This window comes from Phyllostomus hastatus, unplaced genomic scaffold (assembly GCF_019186645.2).
Source record: "Phyllostomus hastatus isolate PE091 unplaced genomic scaffold, TTU_PhHast_1.1 phas_scaffold_317, whole genome shotgun sequence".
In the NCBI taxonomy this organism is placed as follows: Eukaryota; Metazoa; Chordata; class Mammalia; order Chiroptera; family Phyllostomidae; genus Phyllostomus; species Phyllostomus hastatus.
This window is the reverse complement of record NW_025334023.1, coordinates 2,236,741-2,260,005: the sequence shown is the minus strand read 5'-3', so window position 1 is coordinate 2,260,005 and position 23,265 is coordinate 2,236,741. Positions and strand designations below refer to the sequence as shown.

Below are 23,265 nucleotides of genomic sequence, written 5' to 3'. Positions count from 1 at the left end.
GGCCAGAGCTTCCCAAGGATCAAATCTGTGGACTCCCACCCAGTTGCCTGATCTTCGTAGCCTCTCCCGCCATGGGCCCCACTGTGAGGGACCCTCGTGAGCACACGACACCTCAGTTTTCAGGTCCTCAGGGGAGATCACTGTTTCCCCATATTTCAGAGCAAGAAATGGAGGCTCAGAGCGAAAAAGTGTCCTGTGCCACTCAGAACTCAAACCCAGGCTGGTGTGGTTGCCATTCCCACCTCTGCTATTCCACTCCTTCACCGAGAACCAGCCCGGCCCCCCTGTCTCCATCTCCCCTGCCCTCCCAGCTGCATAGCCCGAGGGCCCCAGGCACAACCAGACAGAGGACGGGAGGAGGACCCCCCAAGTCTGCTCCTTCTCCTGGCCCAGTCTCGCAGGAGCCAGGATAGCTGCAAGTGGACTGCGCAGGGAGCTCTGAGAGGAGGTAGGGGCTCAGGCATCCACACGTCATTGACCCAGAACACTCACCCAGGAGTCAGTGATTTCCCCGTTGGTCTGTGGAGTGTTGGAGCAGATTCTGACTCCCGGAGCAGCCCCTACTGCTAGCCAGTTCCTGTGTCACACACTGTCACGTGCATATCCCACAGAAGTCTCAGAAGGCAGCAGATGAGGAAACCGAGACATCTGAGGAGGGGAAGTAACTTGCCACAGTACGTGCGTGGCTGGCAGGTTGCAGAGCTTGGACCCAAATCTCAAGACCATACAAACAAACTCAAGTCCCTAATACCAAGGCTGACTCAGCCGCTAGCCAGCTGGGAGTTGTCACTTTACCCTGAATGTGCTCATTAACTCAGTCCCGAGGGCTGTGGGGAACATTGAGTGAAATCACATTTAAGGACCAGGGCTTGACACAGGGTAGGCACTCGCTGGATGACCATTTTTCTCCTTCTCTCCACCCCACCCTGCATCCCTCTGCTGGCCTTTCTCAAGTCTAGAGAGAGCCCTGGCCCTGCTCATCGCTCTCACGGGGAACAATCAACCTGGTTTTCTCAGCAGTGACTGGAAGGTCCCTTAAGAGAGGCTGAGCCCCTGAGATTAATGGCTCTGCTGTCTGCAGCTCTGACTCTGTGGGGCCAGATGCCACCTTCTCCCCCCAGGGACGGAGAGGATGGCTCCTCAGACTGGAGCTGACCTGGGGGCAAAATCTGAGCCCGGTCACCATCCCCTCCCCTAGTTTCAATCCATCCTTGAGCTTGGTGGCTCTGACTCTGGCCAATAGTGGCCTGGACGGCCCCTCCCATCCATAACATGACTCCTCCTTCTCCTCCTCTATCTCCTCCTCCCCCTCTTTTACAGGTACTTATTGGGCACCTACACTGTGTAGGTGATGGTCAAGGCACTCGAGGACAAAAAACAAAGTCCTTGCCTTTACAGCTCCTATGTTCTAGCAGTGGAGACTAGTTTATTCTGGTTAATGTGTAAATGTACAGCAAGTCAAATGGCGATGAGAACTACAGAGGAGCACAGGGAGGGTAAGGGGCAGGGATCCAGGGAGCTGCAATTTCAGACAGACTGGACAGGCACCATGGGGATTTGCTGGATCCTCTTTTCACACCACCACCTCCCGCCTGGCCCGGAGGAGACCCCCAACCCTGAACCCCTACTCTGTGCCAGGTCCTGCCTTGGCTGATTTCAGCAGGAGGCCAGATACCAAGGCTAGGGGCTCCTTAGGCACAGGTCTCAGGTCAGGACCACCAGGGCTTCCCCATGGAGCATCCTGGGCCTGCCCTCTGTGCAAAGCCCTGCAGAAGCGCCCTCTGCAGGCTCGGAGATGGAGTGCATCCTCCAACCAACCCCAATGTTCTGTTGCCAGGAGAGGCCCTTGGGCCGGGGGAGGGGCAGGGATTTTCCCGGATCACACAGTAAGGCAAAGGTGTCCTTGTTCCCCTTCCTGCCCTCTCCTCTGGCTCATCCACAAGGGTGGGCGAAGGGCTGAGCCTCACAGCAGAGTGTTGTTGGCCTGTGATGGGGCGGTCTGTGCCCTCAGCCAGCTCCTGGTAAAGGTGTATGAGGTACTCCTCTATTGGGCCTACCTGGTGGCCCCAGCTTGCCCCAACTTCCATTTCTTATTCTCTAAGCCCCAGAAAGCTGAAACTACTTCCCCTAAGCCTAAGCTCTGGAGTCAACTATGGTTTGTGTTGCTGTGTGATCTCAGGCAGGTCCCATCCCTCTCTGGGCCTTGGTCCCCCCACCTGTCAAATGGAGGAAATGAAGCACCTGCATCTCAGGGCTACATGAAGAATGAGCAAGACATTGGAAAGAAGGCAGTGTGCAAAATGTAGGCGCTACCCAGATGACAAGGGGTTGCCCAATGTTCAACAACCCTGCTTATCTGAAAGCTTCTTTCTTCATTCTTGTAAAGCCATGAGGCAGCCCTCAGAGCAGGCCCTTGACCTCTGACAGGAAATAAGTAGAAATTCCACAGAACCTGTTCTTCAGAAAAGACAAAGCCAACTCTGCTCCTGACTAGCAGGTGGCCCCTCCTCGTCCTTGAGGCGAGAAGGTGAGGAGGGAGAGATGGAAAGGGACAAGGCTGGGGAGGAGAAGGAGCAGGCCTGAGGGACTATGAGCGTCACTCACCTCCCACCTCAGGCCCTCCAGCTGGGAGAGGGTGTAGGGTCTGACGTAGAGGCTGCACACACACTCACACATGTTTACAATTGCATCCTTGTACGTTTCCCTGTGCCTGTGTCTCAGCATGTGACATACACACATGCACACACATGCCTCCTCCTGGGGAGGTCACAAACCCCAAGTTCACGGGCCTTGTTTTCTCAGGCTAGGCAAATCTTTTTAGAGAGGAGCAAAGGGGGAGGAAGAGAGGGAGGGAAACATCGATATGTGAGAGAGACATTGATTGGCTGCCTCTCACATGCCTCCAACAGGGGACCTGGCCTGCAACCCAGGCATGTGCCCCAACCCAATTGGACCAGCGACCTTTAGGTTTACAGGCCAGTGCTCAACCCACTGAGCCACACCAGCCAGGGCTAGGCAATTCTTGCCACAATCCCAGGCTTGCCCAGATGCCATAGGAGATTTGTGGGGTTCATGGTTACTACAAGCTCTCGGTTTTCCTCAGAAAAAAAAGCAGTTAGACAAGAAGAGGAAAGGTTGGAGGATTAACTCAGGCTCTCCCAGCTCAGCCCCATCTGTAGGCTCCTGGGGGCTGAGTGTTGGGAGGGGGGTTGGTGTGTGTCAAAGGCCATAGCCCTCCGGGGGTCCTCAGACCCTCTGCTGCCTGTCGGCACTGGCCCCTCCACAGCCACCCTCCTGCCGTCAGTCACAGCAGGAGCCCCTCAGCCCCGTGCAGAGGTCAAGCACTTCAGAGTTCATACCTCACATGCCCTTGTTGCGTGCTGCTCACCGACCTTGTGCCAGGCTGACCTTAGAACCCTGTCTCCACAAGCCCTGCCCCCACGCAGCCAGGCCAGCTGGGTCTCAGGGTCCCCCCTCCTGGCCTTGGGCCAGGCTCACAGCACAGTGCAGGTCACTTTGTTGGGTGGGTCTCATCACTTCCCGAACCTTGGTTTCCCTAGCTGCAGAATGGAGCTATTCCTGTCCCTATGAGTCAAGGGCTGAGAAGGGTCTCTGTGAGCCACTGGCTGACATAAATAGTTTCTCACACATCCGGGCACCCAAGGCCACTGCCCACTGGCCTGTTGCTGCTTCTAGAGGAAAATGCTATCCAGGAGGAAAATGCTGTCCTGAGCCCTCTGTCTGAAACAGCCTGGCCCCGATCTGATGGAAGAGCCTTGGTACCTCTGGGATTCAGATCAGGTCCTGATGGGCCCTGTCATCACTTCACGTTTGCAGGCAGCATGCTTGGTGGTCCCTCAGACAGGGGGAAGCTGGTCCCTATTGCTGTACCTCAGTTGTCCTTCTCTGCAACCTGGACACTCTGTAGTTCTGTCCACAGCCTGGGGCCTGCCGTTCACCATTGCAGAAAAGCACGAGGGGCCACTGAGACCTGGCAGAAAAGGAAAGGGGTGTGCCCATGGGCATAATCCTGCACTGGTGTGTGCACAGCACACCCAGGCCCTGACGCAGCTCCACGTAACCCACATAGGCCCACGCACGTGCATATGCTGAGGCACCTGCCACACCTGGAAGCACACCACTCCCGTCATGCACATGTGCACCCGCATGAGTATGCGTCCACGTGCAGCCCGGCTTATGCAGGGCTCTTGCGCGGCTCAGCAGCAAGTGTCACTGAAGAGCTTTCAGACCAGGAAAGGGATGGAAAGGAAGAACTGAGTCCTCGGGTGCCCAGGCCCTTCCTCGGCTCCCTCCAAAGGGTTACTGAGAACGCAGATGATTTGTTCAGTTTTTCCTCCTCAGCCGACCTGCACAAGCCCCAGCCAGAATGCTCAGAGGTCCCTTTGGGAGTGTGGTCCCCGACCTGTCCAGCCAGCCACTAGCCCTGTTTGTCACCAGCTTAAAGTGAGGCTTTAGGTTAATTAATCACTCTGGATTTGGAAGCTCAAAGAGCAGAATGTGGGACAGCGGAGTTCCAGAGGGGCAGGGCCATCTCCAGGCAGAGGGAGCACAGCTACGGAGCCACCACCGGCTCCCAGGGTCCTTCCCTCACTAGACTTTCAGTTCATTCACTCGTTGAACCCAGGGAGCTCTCTGAGTGCTGGTGACTTGTTGGAGAAGAAGAGCACCCTGGCCGTGGACTCAGCTCAGGGTCCAGCCTCCTTGGAGCTTCGGGATGCGCATGGGGGTCACCAGTCCCAGGCCTCTCTGTTACCCCCTGCGTCTCTGCAGTGGATCCCACCACAGCCTGACCTAGGTCCTCACGTATAGACTGAGTATGAACTCTGCTCAAAACCACTGGCATCATATGAGAGCATGTCAGGAATGCACTCTGAGGCTCCACCTTGACCCACTGACTCAGACCTCAGGGATTGCTGTGTACACTGATATTTGAGAAGCACTGGTCTAGAACATTCCATACAGCGTTGGCCACTCCTCCTGCCAGCCCCACAGGACGGCTAAGAGCCATTCAGGTAATAACCACCTATATTGGCAAGCACACAGTGTTTACCACAGTGCTTATACCATCTCATTAAATCCTCATGTGCCCTTATAAGGTAGATACCTTATAAGGCATCTACCCCGCATTACAGATGGGAACATGAGGCACTCTGAGTGGTTAGGTAACATGTCCAAGGTTCTTACAGCTGATAGTGGCAGAGCCAGGGTTTGAACACAACGCTCTGAACCAGCACACTGCCCCACCCAGCAGCAGTGTCTCCATGTCTGGGCTGGGGGCAGGCTGTGGGGGAGGCAATAAGGTGAAAATTCTGAGAAGCCAGTGGCTCTCCTCACAGCAATCTGGGAAACACTAGATTTTACGTACTGATTGCTTTAGAATCTACAACTCTGTCCATAAAGGAGCTCAGACAACACCCACATATGCCACAGGATCCTATTAGACATAGGACTGAAAAAAACAGTAGCAGAAACCTGGACTAAGATGGTGATTGAGCTTCCTGGCAGCCAAAGTAAAAAGGAGGCAGGAATGGGGCTGGAAGTGAGGAGGCTGTGAGGATTCTACAGCTGGGCCAAAGTCACCCAAAGGGGTGGAGACAAGGGGACCATTGGAGAGGTATTTGGGAGGCAGATTTAATGGGGTTTGACAACTGCATGGGGGAAGAAGCCCAGAAGGGGTCCCCACACCCATCCTTCTTGCCAGGGTGGCTGGCTGGAGGGCAGAGAACACCCAGGGGAGGATGGGCACAGTGCCTCGTAGTAGGCACCTGGGAAATGTGTGTTGCCTGTTCCCCTCTCCGTTCACACCAGTACCTGCTTGGATGTGGACCACCCCCACCACCAGCCTGCCTCACACGGCTCAGCCTGGGGGCCCGGGGCCCTTCTGGCCTCCACTCTTCCACCAGCCCCTTGGGGGCTCCTGCTTACCACATCGGCTCTCTGAAGCTACAGTTCCTTCCTCCAGTCATCAGCTCAGGCTGGAGGTGGGGTGGGTGATGATCATGGGGAAATAATCATGGAGAATATGTGAATCCACAGGCCTGCTGCTGGTTGCGGGGGGGGGGGGGCAGGGCAAGGCAGTAAAAACCCTGCAGGGCAAGGGCTTGCACCCAGGAGTCCCCACCCCTCACTCAGTCTCTGAAACTCTCAGCCAGTCCTGGCTTCTTGCAGAGGACATGGGCCCCAGTTCTTTTAGTGGTGAGATCAATTTCTTACATATGGGGCTGAGGCTGGGTGGGGGAAGGGGGGAGGGAGATGTGCCTAATGCTGTATTTTCATGCCGCTTCACGTGATCCTTCATTTGCTCATTTACTCTTCACTCATTCAACAAAGGTTTACAGACCAGTCCAAAGATCAGGCATTTCACAGCAGCGCTGACGTCCTCAGTGATGCCACAGAGAGGTCAGGGCGTTTTAGTCCTGTGCGTCCACTGGCCAGGTGAGGAAAACAAGGTCTGGAGAGGGGCAGTGACTTTTTTGAAGTCACACAGCTGACACTGACACTGCCCATCAGACTCCACTCCCCAGCCCATGCTGAGGTCACGCAGGGCTGTGCACGAGTGAAGCTGCTAATACCCCAGGAGTCTCTGCACGACCTCAGGTGCTCAGGGTCTCTCAGACAGAACGACATTTGCCTTGGGGTCTCCTCAGCCCCATTTCTTTGCTCTCCCTTCTTCCTCTCCCTGTCCCCTCTAGGAACTGAGTGACCCTACACTTCCCTTTTCATGAGGGGACTGGTGACAACGTGGGTTCTAATCTTTCTCTCTCCTGGGCCACTCTCCCCTGAGAACCACAAACTGCTCCATGCACCTCCACTGCCCAAATGGGGAGGGGCCTTGGGGTTCACTGTCACCCAACCCAGGGAGCATGGGGCCATTTCACCAGGGAACTTCCCCCACTCCAGAGGAGCCACAGTGGCTGTGGAGGGATCTTTCCTGGGGCTTCTCAAATGATTCTGCACAGTGACCCCTAGTGAAGCTTCCCTGGAAGTTTTAAGCTTGAGAGCGTCAGGCTGCCGGAGCTGGGGCCAGAGTCCTTGAACAAGTGAACTGGAATCGGGGATGTGACAGCTGCAGTACAGAACGGGAGAGTTGGGTTATAGACACAGAATGTTTGAGTTGAGGCTATTGACTTCTAGGGGGAAGGCTGTAGAATCATAAACAGTCATGACGGGGATTGTGGATTAAAGGAAAGCCGGGCCAGAAGTGACGCCAGCATCACCCTGTCCCTCCTCCCTGGAAGCTGAGAAGACAGAGCTGGTTCTGTCACCTTGCCAGTCAGGGCTGGGCCAGGCCACCTGCCACCCCACAGGGTTATTTCCTCCAGACCTCCTGGAGTTGCCCTCAGGGCCTCAGGGCCAAAGCACTCCCCACCTGGGGACAGTGGGGACTGTGGTCTGCCTCTGGCCTGGCCGAGCCTCGCCACCAGCCCGGCACAGCACCCGGCCACCACCACGGATATATTTAGGTGCCCTCTGCAAATATGTTTCTACAGCTCCCAGCACTGCCTTTTATGTCCCCTTTTCCTCTGAGGCCTCTGGGCACCTTCTCTAAACTGACCCGAAAAAGTCACCCGGAACAAGGGCCCCTGCTCTGCCCATGCACGTGTTTCCCCCGTAAAAGTGAAGCTCAGCCTGAGAGTTTTCCTGGTCCGCTTTGGCCCGGAATTCAGACCCACCTGCTCTCAATCCGACCTCTCAGCCTCTCTCCAGCTCCCAGAGCCGGCCTTGACTTCCCTCATTCCAGGGAGAGGGCAACCCAGCTCCTACCAGTCCCCTCACCCACACACATAGGGCAGGGGTCGGAATTTATGTTCCTTTGGTATCTGTCAGGAGAGAAAGGCCCCCACCCAAGCCCGTGGCTGCTCCTGCACTTCTCCCCCAGCCTCTCTCCCACGCCCCCTCCCAGGCCCTGACAGAGACGGGCACCTTCGCTCCTCACACTGCATCACCCCAGAAGCCAGACAGGCACTGGGAATTTAACAGTTACGTGGTCTGGGGTGGGGAACAGATGCCCCCAGACATATTTAAAGGAGGGTTCTCAAGTTCCCCCCACCTGGCTCATGGGGAATCATTGATTCTGCAGGAATTGAGGGTTCCCAGGCGGGCAGCAGCCCACTCCTGTGGTGGCTCCGTCATTACCATCGCAGTTTTGCTGCTGGCTGTTAAGGGTTTTTATGCGGAGACTGTGCCAAGCACTTTATATCCAGGAACTCAGTTTTCACAATAACCCTACAAGGCAAATACAACTGACGTCTCCATTTCATAAAAGAAGAGACTCAGGTACAGAGAAGTTTTACCCAAAGTCATCCATGTGGAGGGTGCCAGAGCTGGGATTTAAACCAAGCCTGGATGACACAATGACCTCAATGTCCCAGGTGGTCATCTGCTATGGGAACTCCCTCCCCTGTGGTCCTCTGGGGTCCAGCAACCTCCTTCTGCCTGGCCAGTGGGGTGAAGGTGAGAACCTCATTGGCGGTCAGGGCTCTGCCCCAGAAGCCAGGTCCCCTGCCCCTGCACTAGAAATGACCAAGGCAGATCCCACCACTGTCCTTCAGGCATGAGACACCCCCATGCCACTGTGATCCCCTCCATACACACAGTACCGGTGGCCTTACACAACTTCAGCTTCCCACCACACAACTGTGCTGCACCGTGCACGCTGAGCACAGCCACCCCGCCACACCCCGCCGGGAGGTCTGTGTGCGGCGGCCCCGGCCCGGAGGACAGGCAGGGTTTGTACTCCACAGGTGCCGGAGGGCCCCATGCAGGGTACACCTGCTCATCACCAAGCCTAGAGTCAGCTCACTGGGCTGTAACTTACCAGAACGATATTTTTACATTAAAATAAATGCAGAAATATTACAGAGAGAAATGCAAAATCCACGTGAATTTTGAAAGGTGAAAAGTGAGACTTCAAAGAAGCTTTGTGTGCGTATGAGGAAGAACGTGGGGCTGTTCGCACTTCTCCCACCCAGACCAGGGGTGAGCTTGTACTCTCGCAAGCCCTGTGGGGCGCTGGAACCGTCAGAACCACTCTGGGATCGCGGGGACCGTTCTGTCAGTGGAAACAGCCGAATAAATGCTTCCCGCCTCCATTACCTGGCCCAGCACACCACACTACACAGGGCCATGGATTGCCACACACCAAACACGCATCTCCCAGCATGCACAACACACATGTATGCACAAACGTGCCATGGTGCCCAGCATACAGCCTGGACACACACACACGGAACCCCTGGGTTACCTTGGCAGAGTCACCGACGGCTACGGATAGGGACCACACACGCTTCTTGCTGACACACACCACAATCCACTGGTTGCACTGGGCACACCACGCACACACCTCACATTACATACTACCCAGCACATACACATTGCCCACTCTTATCTCTTATGTACTGCCCCCATCACACACTCAGACTTGCCCCCAGAACCCCACAGGGGCAGCAATGCAAGCTTGGAGTGGGCAGACCTACCTTGTACTCCCGACCCTCACAGCCCTCACCTGGGCTGTGTTGCACAAGCAGGGGTTAAGTCCAAATGTCACTTGCTCCAGCACTGGGAAGCCAACCCACAAACCCAGGGGCAGCATAGGCTGCTGCTGCAGCTCCGCTAAGCTAAGCGTCCCTGCACCCGGCGCGCAGGGAGAGCAAAGGGGCGGGGAGGAGGCGTGGCCAGACCTGGCAGACCGGCCCTGACTGTCCGCCTCTAGGGAAAACAGATGCCAGGGAACTCGCTCTGGGCTAGAAACCGAGAACCCTGGACTCCTGCTCAGGTTCCCTGGTCACTCCTGTCCTCCCCTGTCCTCAGCTTCCCTCTTTGTACTGGGGACGGTGGCTTAAGTGGTGACTAATCAGATCTTTTCGGCTCTGCCATTCTATAGTTCTGGGATTGTGGAGGTGGGGAGAGGGGATAGTGCTTGTTATTTCTTGAGCCCCTACTATGTTCCAGGCACTGTTCTAGGTGTTTTAAAACATTACCTCCTTTGATCCCCACGGCAGCTCCAGAGGTATGCAGTTCCATTGTACAGGAGGGGAAACCAGGGCAAGAGAGATAAAGTGACTTGTCCAAGGTCACACAGCTAGTAAAAGAAAAATCTGAGATTTGAAAGCAGGCAGTCTGACTCCAGAGCCTAAGTACCCCCCACGGCATGGGTTGGTGGCACTTTCCACGCCATACACTGCACTATAACAATCCCGATCCTCATAACAGCCCCTGGGCTTAGTGTTACAAATCCATTTTATAGATTAAGAAACTGAGGTTCAAGGACATTATTTTACCCCAGTCACCCTGCTAGTAGGACACCACACATGGGGTGGGAGTGATGCTGGGGATGACGAGCGTCAGATAGTGTAATGGGACAGCACTCGGCATGCAGTTGGTGCTCATGGATGCCAAAACTCCTCCTGGGTGTCCTTCGCCTTCCCTCTTCTGTCTTCTAATGTCTCCTACGGACGGTGGCCTCCGCTCCCTCCTCCCTGAAACCTTCCATGACCTGTAGCCTGCAGACAAGCTGGCCCTTCCTCACGGCTGCCACTGCAGCTTTTATTCAACAGTTATTGAACTCTTACTATGTGCCAGATTCTGTGCTGGGCACTGGGGATGCATGAGGACAAGACAGCCCAGACAGTGCTAGCCTCATGGAGTTTGTATTCTGGTGGGGAGCACAAACATCGCAGTCACAGGAACTTACACACAAGCACACACTGCCGTGAGTGCTAAGAAGGAAGAGTGGAGGCCTGGAGGAGAGATTGCCCTGGGAGGGGCATCGAGTTTAAATCGGGACATTTGGGAAGTGACATTCAAGCTGAGACCAGAGTAAGGAGCTGACCTCAGCCAGGTGATGGTGAGGGGAAGGGAGTCCCAGGCAGAGGGAAACTTACTGGGGGCTCGAGATGGGAAAGGGTTTGGCACAGTCAAGTAATAAAGTACAGCCAGAGTTGGGGGCACCCCACTAGCCAGGAGGTATGGCTGGACACGGGGCTGGAGGGGCAGCAGTGGCCAGTCCAGCAGGGCCTTATAGCAATGGCCAGGAATTTGGCCTTTGTTGGAAGGGCTGTGGGAGTCACCAAAAGGTTTAGAGCAGCAGTGACATAATCAAATCTCATTTTACTAGATATTTCAGGGTGCTGGATGGAGGATGGGGGAAGAGTTGGAGAGGCAAGGAGGCGGCAGCATCCCAGCGAGAAGGCTGCTCCACAGTCTGGGAGGAGATGGGGCGGCTGGCCCAGGGAGGGGTGGAGGATGGAGATCGGAGAACAGACCCAGGTGTGTTTGGTGTCTTGGGCTATGGTTGTGGCCATCTCTCCCTGACTGGAGGGCCATTGAGGCAGGGCTTTGTCTGGTTCAAGGGGGCAAGGGAGGGTGGCTACCAGCCCCTGGTGAGAAGAAGGTGTTTGCCTGTGACTCAGGGGACTTGGGCTCCCAGAAACCCATCACCTTCTTGCCTCATCTCCCTTTATGGTGGCCCTTCCAAATCATTCTTCTCCACAAGCCCCAACTCACTGACTCCTCAATCCTAGCTGCTGATTCCACTCTCTACTCACCAAGGCAATTCAGTCACCAAATGTTCACTGGCGTTTCCCTGTGCCTGGGGGACATTAGAACTGAGGCAAAGCTCAGTGGAGGAGACTCACTTAAGTTCCTGCCCTCAACCTCTCTGCTCAGCATCCATCTCCCCAGGGGGTGGCTTTTCTTTCATCTGAAGCTAAAGACACCAGCCATGCCCAGAGCTGCCCTTCTACTTCTGCAGCCAGGTTCCCACACCCTTGGGTACCCCACCCTCTTCTGGTTCCCTTCCCTGTAGGCCTATTGTTAACAAAAATTAACTGCCACCAAACTAATATCAGCAGCAGTCCCAAATCTGGGGCGTGGAAAAAGACAAACAGGTTGCAAACCTGGGAAACAGCCTCCATTGGGAACTGAAAATGCACTCAACTGAGACAAAGAAGAGGTTCCTTTTTATAGAGAAAATTCCTGCTCTGGTTCCTGATTGGTTCATTTTATGCAAATAAGAAATCCAAATCTGCATAGTCTAATTGGTCCAAATCTCACATTCTTGATTAGATGGAATTGTGCATTCTGATTGATTGTTATGAAGCTGCTCTAATTGGTCAGTATAGATGCAAATGAGGATATCATTTCTGATTGGATAGGGCCCTTCTCAGTCCTACTGGTACAAAGATGATGCCAGGAGCTCCCTTATAAGGGTTGACTTGGCCTGCAGGAACACAATGCAAGAGGCTGGCAGCTCAGTCTGTAGCTTTTCCCTGAAATGCAGTGTGTTCCAGAGGCCTCTGTCAGCAATGGCTGCCAGACTCTGGAATTAATTTGGGCCCCATTAGCCAGGAGGAGTCCTTCTTGGCAGATATATTCCTTCTCAGGGCTAACACTATGGACATGCTCCAGCATTTCCCCAAACCCTGCATTGGAGCCACCCCCTCCAGGTATTGCTCCCCTCTCTTCCCTTTACTGCCAACGGTTGGGGAGGAGTTGTCTCCTCTGCAGTCCTCTGCCCATTTATCTAGTCTCTGCCTGCAGAAAGCTCCCAAGATGGTCCCTTTAAGGACCCAGCAACCTCCATACCTTTGAATGAGTGCCCAGGAAGTCACTCCACAGACATGGTCAAGCCCCCCACAACAATCTTCCCCATTCTCCTCCTGCTTTCCAGACTCCTCTCAGGGCTCTCTCCCCCCAGTCTTTGCCCATTCTACATGTTCTTCCTGGGGAAGGGCAGGGGCTCTCCTTAAATTATCCCTGTATGCTGGACAGTCACAGTCTCCACCTTCAGCCCAGCGTTTCCCCTACGTCCCGGCCTATTGCTCCCTGGACGTCTTCCTTTCGAGGACTGCAGCACCCCTTCTCTGCGGTAGGCTCCCCCATGTCCTCATCTCTGTGAGGGCACCGTTGGCCCTGTCAGCTCAGCCCAGCACCAGCAGCGCTCAGACAGAAACCAGCCCCTCCTCCCATCCCCCATCGCAGCTTATACCCAACAAGCATATATTGAATTCCTACTATGTGGCAGGGTTAATGAAGAATTTCTTAAATAAAAACAACCAAAAAAAGAGAGAGAGAAAATTATGAAGGGAAAAATTGGTAAACTCAAGCATAACAAAAAATTTAAATTCTGTTATTCTAAATGTACACACACATACACACACACACACACACACACACACACACACACACAGACAAAGATAGACCGCAGACTGAGAGAAGATACTTGCAACGCATACAACAGACAAAGGATTATTATTCAGCACGTATAAATAACTCCTACATATCAGTAAGAAAAAGCCAAACAACCTAATAGAAGAATGAGCAAAAGACAGTTATTTCACAGAAGAGAAAGCAAGTATGGCCAATACACATATGAAAATATGTTTACCTCACTATCAACCAGGGAAATTTCAATTAAAACTATAGTGAAGAATCATTTCGTACACATCAGGTTAGCAAAAGTTAGAGATTTTGATAGTGCCAACTTTGTTGAGGGTGTGCAGAGACAGGAAATTTTAGGTACTGCTGATGGGACTGGAAACTGAACACAAGCAAGATAAAGAACAATTTGTCAATATCTGGTGGTTGAAGATACACATAGTCAGAGACTAACCCACTCCACCCTAACATGTATTGCCAGGAGAAACTCTGGCAGGTGTATAAAAACGTACATCACAGAATTATGCCTAATGCAAAACATTGGGAACAATCTAAAATACCCATTTATAGGACAATGGAAAAATACATTTTTATTCAGGCATTCTTTGCTATTTGAACTCTTACTCTCTTAATATTTGTTCTAATGACTTGTAAATATTTGACTAGTAGAGCCCTGGCCCAGTAGCTCAGTTGGTTAGAACATTGTCCAGATATACTGAGGTTGCCAGTTCAATTCCTGGTAAAGGAACATACAAGAATCAACTGATGAATGAATAAATAAATGGAACAATAAATTAGTGTTTCTTTCTCCCTAAAACAAATTTCAGTAGTAGAAAACCTGTTGTAACAAATCTGCGGGTGCTCAACAGCTTGAGTCTGGGTGAGAGCATGTGGAGTGGGCTGCAGTTGTAACTCAGCTGTGTTTTTGATGGGATAGGATCGTGCCTCATGCTCATGTTGCTTAAACCTGTTTGGTGCATAATTGTTACCATCTCCCCCTCATTGTTTAGTGAACATGTCTTCTCAGAAAGTGGGAAAGCCTAAGAAATAGGTGAGCCTGAGAGGCTTAGAAAAGCCCTTACATTAGAAGGAAATGTGTAAGTAATAAAGCGCATTGAGAGGGCTTGGCTAGGCACACATCCTTCTCCCTCACACACAGGAGGTGCGCCCTGCATGAGAGATAGAAGAAGCTCAGTCAGTGTTAGACAATGAAGTAGTCAGTGTTTTAAATGCTTTAGAACTCTCTGTAATGATGGAAATGGTCTCTGTCTGTGGTCCAGTATGATAGCCTCTGGACCCGTGAGGCTACTGAGCATTTCAAGTGTGTCTAGTGCAACTGAGGACCTGAACTTCTAACTTTTGATTAATTTGCACTTAAACTTAGCCTCCTATGGCTAGTAGATGCCATATAGGACAACATAGCTTATATTATGCAGAAATACTTGGTGATTATTAAGAATTTTAAAGAATTTTAATGATATTTGTGGGAAATGAGTTGGCGTTTTTGGTTGAGCTGGGAACATATTTTTCCCAGCTAAAATTCTGTAATATGAGCTTCTGCTGTCCACATATTTGCTATGAGGAGTGGTCCATATTCTGATAAGAGGTGACTGTATATTCACAGAATGGAATACTATACAACAGAGAATATGAATGAACCAGAGCAATACACAGCAATAAAGCTGAATCTCATAAGCATAATGTGACTGGAAAGTATAAGAAGAATACACCCAGGAGTATACTATGACCATCAAATTTTAAAACACACAAAATAATGCTAAACTCAGTAGAAAGCATATGAAGACATGAACGGGAATAACCAGCAGTGTAAAGTTACTTTTGAGGGGAAGGAGGTGGTGAGATTGTAGGTGACACACCGGTAGCTTGGGTCCCTCTCCTGACTTCCAGGCAAGGATGAGGGTGAGCAGGGCCAGCACAGAGAGGAGCTTCCTCCTCTCAAAAGCCTTCTCTGTCTCTCTCCCCACCAGATGGGCCCAGTGTCTCCTCTGGGCTCCCACAGTCCCAGAGTTGGCCTCTGATGTACCTGATCATTTCAGCCTGATTCTGTCTCTCTTCACATCTTTCCCTCAGCAGCAGAAAGGTTCTTCCAGGGCAGGCACTATGCCTGCTGTTCACCAGCCCTATTTCCCCCGCAGTTGGCACAATGCTCTGTATATATCTAAATGAAGGCATAAATACAGGTTTCTTTGGGGATTTAGAGTTATCAGTATCATTCATTTATTCTTTGACTCTAGCTATGTGCTTAGGCATGGTCAGGACATCGGGGATGCAAAGATAAATTGTCTGTGGCTAATGCCCTTAAAAAGTGTCTGGTGTGCAGAAAGGATAAACAAGGACACGTGGGCATTGGGGTGCGTAGATATGCACGGAGACACAAGAGTCCAGAGGGGTACTGGACCAGTCTGGGGACAGGGGGATGGGGGACAGGGGAGGTCAGAGTACAAGTGTGTCCTAAGCTGAGTGTTCAAGATCTAGAGTTATTTGGGTAAAATCAGGGAGGGTGTTCCTGGGAGAGGAGGCAGCATGCGAACACCTGGAGGTGCCAGAGAATGTGGCAGGTTCTGGGAACGTCGTGAAGCTCAGGCCTACTGGAGAGTCCAGTGAAGGGAGGAGTGGGACACGCCAAGGCCAAGAGGGGCAGGGGGTCAGTTCTTGCAGGGCCTTGCATGCCAGGCTGGGAAGCTTGATTTCTCCTGAGGGTGATGAGAGCCATGGGAGGGTTTAAACAGGGGAGGGACATAATCAGACCGGGGTCTTAGAAGGATCGCTTGTCCTGGCTATTATGTTATGGAGGGGCAGAAGAGGAGGCAGGGACCAGTGACAAGGCTGGGCCAGTTGTCCAGGCAAGTGGTGGCCAAAGCAGTGGGGAAGGAAGAGGGGTGATGAATGAGGAGCTGACTAGAAGGCGGATTTCAGGGCTCCCTAGAATGCAGAATCTGCGGGATGTAGGCAGATTGGATGTGAGGGAGACAGAGGGGCTATCTTGGTTTGGGTTCCCAAGAAGCCAACCCCGAGGCAAGGATTCAAGTACAAATAGTTAATTTCTGGGATGATCCTAGGAAGCATCGGTAGAGGTCAGGTGAAGTGAGACAAGAAAAATAAGGAAGGCAATTCAGGGAGGTCAATGAATAGATTATCACTAGGGATCAATCCCACTGGGAACTTCTGGGAGATGGCACAGAGCATTAATATAGTAACTCCAGCTGTCATTGATTAGAGGATGGTCTCCAAAGATTCTAACATTTCTGGTCGAGTGTGTTCCAAATAGCCAGAGAAAGCCCCTGGGCACAGTCCCAGAACCCTCAGTGAGAAGCTATAGGGGTGTAAGGGATAGTGAGTACCAGGGGTCATGGGCAGGGAGCTGCTCCAGTATTTGCTACAGGGCAGAGAGCAGCCCCATTTATTCCTAATAGGCTGAGCCCAGGTTTTCCAAAGTGGGTGGAGGTGAGGGTTTGTCTTGGTGGCCCTGACTCTCCTCAGTGTCCTTCCCTCAGCCTTCAGCCTTTCTTGCCTGGTCCATCCACTGTCCCCACGTCCTCTGGGGTTTGCAGAGCCTCACTTGATTTCCATGGAGACCGTACCCCAGCTTCTGGAAATGCCTGTTCTGCTTCGTGTAGCCAAGTGGTTTGATCCCTGTACCCCTATCAAGACAGAGAAGCTTGGTGGCTCTTTAATAAGTCAAATCCCATTACCCAGGGTTAGCAGTGGGCTGGAGACATGGATTTGTGACTTACCGGCTTAATGTTTGGTTCTCTACACTGTGGGATGGATAAGGTTGCTTAAAGGACGAGAAAGTCTGAGAGGAGGGTTCAGGATGGAGCCATCAGTTAAAGGAGGGAAGATGAGATGACCAGAGTGAGACTGAGGAGCAGCCAGAGCAGAGAGATGCTGCAGAGCTGTGGGGTGTCACCGAAGTCGAGGGAATACGGGCTCTGGAGGAGGAGGGAGAGGGCTGCAGCCTCAGAGCTGGGCCCAGGAGCCAGGCCTCATCCCCCTGGCCCCAGGAGAGATGAACAGAACCCTCCATTAAACCTTGTCTGGCTGCAAACTTGCCTCTTCCTCTTCCTTCCCCTTCTCTTCCACCCTCTCCCAGACTCGATGACCTCAGAGGCCTTAGCAGCTGGCAGGTGTCCAGTGAGATCAGTAGCTGGATGAGCTATGTCTGGCATTTCTAATGACTCCTGAGACTTCCCTTGCCCCTGACAACCCCAAGCCTTGATGCACCTGCAGCCTCCTCTTGAGGCTACTGCTGCTCTTTCAGCCCCAGCCATGGCTTTAGGCACCCCTCGCCCTTCCCTGAGGTCCAAGAGCCCCATGTCGCTCCTGTTTGCTCTGTCAGTCCAGCAGCCATGGCCAACCCATGTCCCGAATAGGGGCGCCGCTTCCCGAAAGTTCCCCTTTTCACATTCCCACCATATTCCAGCTGCCCAAGGGAGTGTTAATTAAAATTCATGACCCAGGAATTTCTGCCCCGGCAGCTCTTCCCCAGGGCCCTGAACTCCTCCCTGTCTCCGTGCACACTGATAGGTGACATGGACTAGTCATCGTCCATTTCTAGGTCTCAGTTTCCTCAATTACAATGTTGGGTTAGCCACCCGTGTCCTGCCCTCCTTCCGCAGCTGGCTCTGAGGGCTCAGACTTTGTACACGCTGCTACTCACACATGCTGTCCTCTCCTTACCTTCTTGCGGAGTCCTGTTCAGCATTCCAGGCTCTACTAATAAACCATGTTACCGTGTCACGTGTGCTGTGAGCCGGCACTGTGCTAAGTGTTTTGTGTATATTATCCTGATTCATTGGTACATGGAGGCTCAGTAAATACTCTGAATATTCCCATTTCACAGATGAGAAAACCGAGGCTCAGAGAGACTACATGACTTGCTTTAGTTTACACATCTAGGAAGTGTCGGTCAAAACTAGAACTCAGGACTTCTGCGGCAAGATTTAGGCCTTTCTCCTTTCGGACCAGCTCCTTCCTACCAGACCCACACTCGACAGAGCTGTTCCTGGTTCAGAAGTGCACATGCATGAAAAGGGGCATGGTGCCTGTGGGAGAGGGGGGCCAGTCCACGGAGACCTGCTGCTCAGATTACCGCTGGATCCTCCTCGCACTGCCTGCTGCGGGGGCCGGACAGGCCGCAAAGCCAACAGGGGGAGCCAGGAGCCAAATTCCGTGAGAGTTCAACCTGGAGATCAGGGGGCAAATTTTTCACTGGGTACCAACAGATTCCTGTCCATTTTAAGTCAGACTTGCTGACTCTGACTCTGAGGTACATCCCAACATTGTTTGGTTAAATAGTTTATGCTTCATAATGAAGAGGGAGTTGATGTTTTCATTAATTTCAACCCTTTAAGAAATCAACAAATCAACAGCCAAAGATTGGAAATGACCTAAATATCTTCTCACAGGGAACTTGTTAAATAAATTATGGCTATAAGCAGAACAAGTAAGATTTTTGTGTACTAATGTGGAAAGACCTTCAAGATATCTGCAGAAAAAGGTTAGAAGAATGTGTGTAAGTATGTAGCCTTTTGTGTATAAAGGAAATAGAGAAGAATGCACAGCTTGTAGGGCTTGTATATGTACACAGTTATCTGAAAAGATAAAGGAGAAACCACGAATGGGGATTACTCAATAGAACCAATGAGACTTCACTGTTTATCTTTCAGTATTTTTTTTGTTTGAACCAGATGAATACATTTAGTTGAAAATAAAATGAAAAAACAAATACATCACTTTCTTTAATTAAGATGTCATATTTATTGCCCCAACTGCTGGGACTTAATAGTATCCCATTACTGAGAAAAATTAAAAATTTTTATAAACAAAAATCTATATTGGGATTTACTGTTTTCTAAGTAGTTTTGTGTAAAATAACACATTAATCTTCTTAAGCCTTGTATAGAAGAAATGATTACCCTCATTTTTCAGAGGAGGAAACTGAGGCTTAGAGAGGTGAATGGTCTTGTCCAAGGTCACTCAATCGGTAAGGAAAGGAAGTGGAACTTGAGCCCAGGGGCCTGATAATAGGAACAACAGAAAATGCAGGGCAAAGATCACACATTCACCTGCCAGAAGGCCAGTCATAAAAAAGGTGGTTTGAGCCCTGGCTGGTATAGCTCAGTGGATTGAGGGCAGACCTGCAAACCAACGGGTTACTGGTTTGATTCCCAGTCAGGGCACATACCTGCCAGGTCCCCCCAGTAGGGGGAGCATGAGAGGCAACCACACATTGATGTTTAAAAAAGAAAAAAAATTGGTGGTGTGAGGATTAATTGAGGTGATGTATGAAAAATTCTTAGCACTGTATCTAGCATAGAGTCAATAATTAAAACCTCTAACTACTGAAGTATTTTATTTAAATAATGGAATATCAACTGATATTTCTTTAACTCCCTATATGTCTGCTGTATAAACCAAGAAGGGGGCAAGAACTGGAGAACTGAAGGAAATGTAGGAAACCATCTCTGCCCTAAGAATGTCTGTGGTCTTACTCGTGAGAGAGTGGCACATTAGCAAAAAGCTAGGGAAGTTCCTGGACAAGGCAATGGGGAAACTGAGACAAGAAAATTAAACAATTTGAACAACTTACAGCCAGCTGGGGAATCACAAGACCTTATCTCCCCACACAAAGCACGCTCGAGAGTGAACAGTTAGTACCTCTTCTCCGTCACCAAAGAGCACATAGCTTAAATCTCCCTGGTCCGGGAGATAGAGAACAGAAACCTGGTTAATGTCATTTGTGCCAGCCGAGCCCAAGGACAGATGCAGTCAGGGGAAGAAATAACAAAAACCCCATTAGAGCCAGACAGACCCAGGGTAAAAGTAAAACAGTGAAGCAGACCAAAGAACAATCCCAAACTCCCCTATATGCTTGGTTTGACTCATCAGTACATTAAAAACCGCACCTGGAAAACTGAGGAATATTCTGCTGAAACCGCCCCCTGAGATTCTCCCCCACAGAAGAGAAACGAAACCCTCCAGACAAAGGGTATCAGTGTGCACTTGCCCAGGCACGTGCCCCCTCTTGGGCATGAACTTTCTACTTACTCCTAAGCTCTAAGGGTCCCCACGAGACTTGCAACCAGGTGAGTGGTGTGCAGCAGCAGCTTGATTCAGGCTCACCCCCGATCCTGTCTCCGGGGGGCCCCCTTTTCTCCGACTCTCCAGTGAGCGGGCAGCAGCCCCGCCTGGGCTCGCTCCTTCCCTGTACCACTTCTGGGGAACCCAAGCAGCCCCGCCTAGGCTCTCTCCTCTTACTTCTTCTACCGTAAGCCCTTCCTTTGTTTCGCTGCCCCAGCTTTAATAAACATGCTCTCAAACTCACCTGGACTCGAGTTGTGAAATCTTTCTTACACAAAGTCAAGAGCCCACATGCCACAAGCCAGTCTGAGGCAGACCCACACCGGCCCGGGCCCCATCTGGTAACCAGAGGAAATTTAAGTAGACACACACCTGTTTTCTAGAAATAATTATTGTCAGTGTTTAGTTTTTTTCCCATGCTAAATCTCACGTAAAATTAAAAAGCAGCTGAATTGTTTGTACAATTTTATGTGCAGTGGTTTTAAATGATAAATGATGACATTTGCAATAAAAACGAAATGGTGTCCTTTTCAGAATGTTCGGTGCCATGTTAGATAGTATTGTGCACAACGTTGACACTGTCGCCTGCCCTTCCCCCTGGAGCCCCTGGCACACATCTGGCCCTCTGAGCGCCCTGCATGCACCCTGATTTTGGCATCAGTGGTGCCCAAATGGTGGCGTTGTCCTGCATTGTCTTCAGCGCCTAAGGTGGTGTTGTAACTGCTTGCACCACGCTCACACTGGGCTTCTGGCAACGCACAGATCAGAAAAACAGGAACAGAATAATGCTGCGTTTCACAGAAAATAATCATATAAAAGGAACAGTGTTGTTCTTACTGATTTAATTCCTCCCCAAAGTTTGACAAGAAGGTGTGGCTCACAATTCAAATGAAAAAGCCCTGCCTTCCATCTCTCGTGTGGAGAGGATCACAGATATCCTCACTCACCGGGGAGCTGGGTTCGTATCGAAATGCCCTCCCTCACCTGCCACCACGTCAAGATACGGCTGGCAGAAGGCCTTAGGGGTTGCCGCTCTCGGAAGCAGACAAGAAGCACCAGAGTAACACAAGCAAGGGTAGTGAGAGCAATGGACCATAATCCTGAGGGTTTGGGTGTGCAAGTTAGAAGAGAGACATTTCACTGAAATCCTGCTGCCTCTGCCGGTAACAAAACCGACAAGACAGAGAACGCTTCCAAAGTTTTGGCACTTCTGGGTGTATGTAAGCAAGCTGCAGTATTCAACTTTTCTCCAGGTGACTTATAGACATGATTGTATATGCCCAGGATTTGGCAAAGAGCAGGGGACAGAATGGTGCCCGCCGGTAATGCCAGGACGAGCCGAGATTTCCTGTGAGGAAAGTGATGAGAAGAGTCCAAAGAAAGACTGAATATCCCTCTGTTTATAGAATGGGCCCAGGAACAAAACCTCTCCATGAAGAAACAGGAAAAAGTAAAAATTTGGCTCTCCATATGTGGTTCCTGCTTTCCTGGCATGTAAGCAGCATTGTCCCTTTTTTTTCTCAGGTTTAAATAGGGGGCTCAGCACAGACCCCGCACTGGAATAGACAACTCAGCAGTGAGAACACCCTGGAGAAGAAGGTTTAAGATACAGGAATACCACTGACCCAAAGAGAAGAAGAGAATTGGCATGGATGTGGGAGCTACAGGTGCTGAAGAACTTTGATGAGCCTTGAGCAGATGAGATGAAGGAAACAGAGACTGGGAACTGTGATGTCAATGCCCGTCCAAATGAAAACTGCCACCTCAGTGACATGGGTTCTTGTGTACGGTGTTTAGAGAACCAGGACACTCACACAAGTAAGGGTTGATGGCATTGCTATTACCGAAGGTCGGCGTGAGCATATGCCCTGTGTGGGCAGTGGGGCCAGCAAATCCCACCTCAAACACACACCCACACCGACACCCCAAACTTCAACACCAAGCACACCTGTGGCTGAAAAGGGGGCACCATGACCCATCCAACTGGAAGTATCCTCACAGGACAATCTGACCATTGATTCCTAACTGGACAGGTCACGGTAGGTAGTCGTGCCTCGTAGCAAGAATTCATAGTCTCTTAGCAAAAAATTATCTTTGCCCTGAGTAAGCCCTGTCCATTGTTTTTGTGCATCTAGGTTAACACACCTTTGAAATTCCTCTTTTTTAGAGCCCTAGGAAGAGAACCACATTCAAGAGAGCACATAGTATTAAGGATCCTGTAATCCACCTCCTGCCTTGCTTTCTCCCACCTTCAAGTAATCTTCCTCATGTTTCCTCCTTAATTTGAAGTGTGTAAAAGAAATTGTAAACTGTCATTCTTTAGGAACATTTGAAATCTTGCTTCTTAGCATTGTCATCAGTTTGGCTCGGATAAACTTATAAAAATTCTCTATAGTCCTGGTCAGGTGGCTCAGTTGGTTCAAGTGTTGCCCTGTACACCAAAATATTGCAGGTTCGATCCCAGGTCAGGGCCCATACCTAGGTTGCAGGTTTGACGCCCAGTTGAGGCACATACTGGAGGCAACTGATCAATGTTTCCCTCTCTCTTTCTCTTTCTCTCTTTCTAAAAAATCAGTAAGCCTATACCCGGGTGAGGACCTTAAAAAGTTCTCTATAGGTGTGGACATTTCTTACATCTGATAAGATGTGGTGTTCTATACAATGATGAATTGCAGATGGCTACAAAGGGATCCTCGGTCATTAACGTCAACCCACGGTATCTAGAGAGGTCAATAAGAGGAAGATGGTGTTCTCTGATACAAAGCTCACCAACATATTGGGGGTGAACGCAGAAACCCGTGAAGCATCGGTTGAAGAGGAAATAGAGCACAAGGTATGAAAGGTAAGACTTCAGACCAATTCAAGTAATGAAGGCCGTTCCCCACTGTGAGGACGACAGGTTAATCCAGCAAGGGGAAGTCCAGTTCCATGAAGTGATTTCCCCCAGGCGTCCGCACACGGGGAGGGATGTGCAGAGAGCAT

The 23,265-nt window shown here is 51.0% G+C and overlaps 1 protein-coding gene across 12 annotated transcripts in view; it reads right to left on the bottom strand.

Annotated features, from left to right (window-relative positions):
- Window positions 1-20,364, bottom strand: part of P2RY6 (pyrimidinergic receptor P2Y6) — a 45,560-nt gene extending 25,196 nt beyond the window's left edge. For 2 of the 12 annotated variants that reach the window (XM_045817743.1, XM_045817751.1), the window contains exons 1-2: window positions 9,498-9,640; window positions 3,784-3,991 (exon numbers count right to left, since the gene is read on the bottom strand). The gene's annotated coding sequence lies outside the window, so the exon portion shown is untranslated. Of the gene's footprint in view, window positions 1-492; window positions 620-3,783; window positions 3,992-9,497; window positions 9,642-20,250 lie in introns of those variants that run through there. The other 10 variants (XM_045817744.1, XM_045817752.1, XM_045817747.1 and 7 more) reach the window with 7 other exon arrangements.
- Window positions 20,365-23,265: the final 2,901 nt, after the last annotated feature.